Source organism: Triticum dicoccoides, chromosome 6B (assembly GCF_002162155.2).
Source record: "Triticum dicoccoides isolate Atlit2015 ecotype Zavitan chromosome 6B, WEW_v2.0, whole genome shotgun sequence".
NCBI classification, from domain to species: Eukaryota; Viridiplantae; Streptophyta; class Magnoliopsida; order Poales; family Poaceae; genus Triticum; species Triticum dicoccoides.
Window position 1 is genome coordinate 126,055,217 of NC_041391.1, and position 1,961 is coordinate 126,057,177.

The following is a 1,961-nucleotide window of genomic DNA, read 5'->3' on the forward strand; positions in this document are numbered from 1 at the left end:
TCATGATAATTGTCTTTTATTCATGCTATAATTGTATTATCCGGAAATCGTAATACACGTGTGAATACTTAGACCAAATACGTCCCTAGTAAGCCTCTAGTTGACTAGCTCGTTGGTCAACAGATAGTCATGGTTTCCTGAATATGGACATTAGATGTCGTTGACAACGGGATCACATCATTAGGAGAATGATGTGATGGACAAGACCCAATCCTAAGCATAGCACAATATCGTGTAGTTCGTTTTGCTAGAGCTTTTCCAATGTCAAGTATCTCTTCCTTAGACCATGAGATCATGTAACTCCCGGATACCGTAGGAGTGCTTTGGGTGTACCAAACTTCACAACATAACTGGGTGACTATAAAGGTGCACTACAGGTATCTCCGAAAGTGTCTGTTGGGTTGACACGTATCGAGACTGGGATTTTTCACTCCGTATGACGGAGAGGTATCTCTAGGCCCACTCGGTAATGCATCATCATAATGAGCTCAAAGGGACCAAGTGTTTGGTCACGGGATCATGCATTACGGTACGAGTAAAGTGACTTGCCGGTAACGAGACTGAATGAGGTATTGGGATACCGACGATCGAGTCTCGGGCATGTAACGTACCGATTGACAAAGGGAATTGTATATGGGGTTGATTGAATCCTTGACATTGTGGTTCATCCAGTGACATCATCGAGGAGTATGTGGGAGCCAACATGGGTATCCAGATCCCGCTGTTGGTTATTGACCGGAGAGCCCTCTCGGTCAGGTCTGCATGTCTCCTGAACCCGTAGGGTCTACACACTTAAGGTTCGATGACGCAAGGGTTGTATGAATATGAGTATGCAGCAAACCGAATGTTGTTCGGAGTCCCGGATGAGATCCCGGACGTCACAAGGAGTTCCGGAATGGTCCGGAGGTAAAGAATTATATATAGGAAGTGCTGTTTCGGCCATCGGGAAAGTTTCGGGGTCACCCGGTATTGTACCGGGACCACTGGAAGGGTCCCGGGGGTCCACCAGGTGGGGCCACCTATCCCGGAGGGCACCGTGGGCTGAAGTGGGAGGGGAACCATCCCCTAGTGGGCTGGTGTGCCCCTCTTGGTCCCCCCAGCGCGTAGGGTTGGAAACCCTAGGTGGGGGGGCACCACTTGCCTTGGGGGGCACTCCACCCCCTGGCCGCCGCCCCCCTTGGGAGATTGCATCTCCCAGGGCCGGCGCCCCCCCTGGGGGCCTATATAAAGGAGGGTAGGGGGAGGGCAGCCGCACCCTGTATCTTGGCGCCTCCCTCCCCTGCTACACCTCGTCCTCCTCCTGCAGCAGCTTGGCGAAGCCCTGCCGGAGTTCTGCTGCATCCACCACCACGCCGTTGTGCTGCTGGATCATCATCAACCTCTCCTTCCCCCTTGCTGGATCAAGAAGGAGGAGACGTCATCTGCTCCGTACGTGTGTTGAACGCGGAGGTGCTGTCCGTTCGACACTTGGTCATCGGTGATTTGGATCACGGCGAGTACGACTCCATCATCACCGTTCTCTTGAACGCTTCCGCACGCGATCTACAAGTGGTATGTAGATGCAATCTCTCTCCCATGACTCGTTGCTTAGATGAACTCATAGATGGATCTTGGTGAAACCGTATGAAAAATTTTAATTTTCTACAACGTTCCCCAACAGGTTTTACATAGTTTTCCATGGCTTGCGTCCACCTCCGTCTACGACGGGCTTCTGACACTTTTTTTCCGGTGTCCCCGTATAGCCCGTTCATGGGTCCGTGTAAGGGTCCGTGTACGTGGGGTGTGCCTCGTACGTGGTTTTGCCTAGTTTTCCATGGCGTGCGTCTACTTCCGTCCATGATGGGTGTCAGGCACTTTTTTCCCCTTTCCCTGTATAGCCTGTTCATGGGTCTATGTAAGGTTCCGTGTACGTGGGGTGAGCCTCGTACGTGGTTTTGCCCAGTTTTCCATGGCGCGCTTCC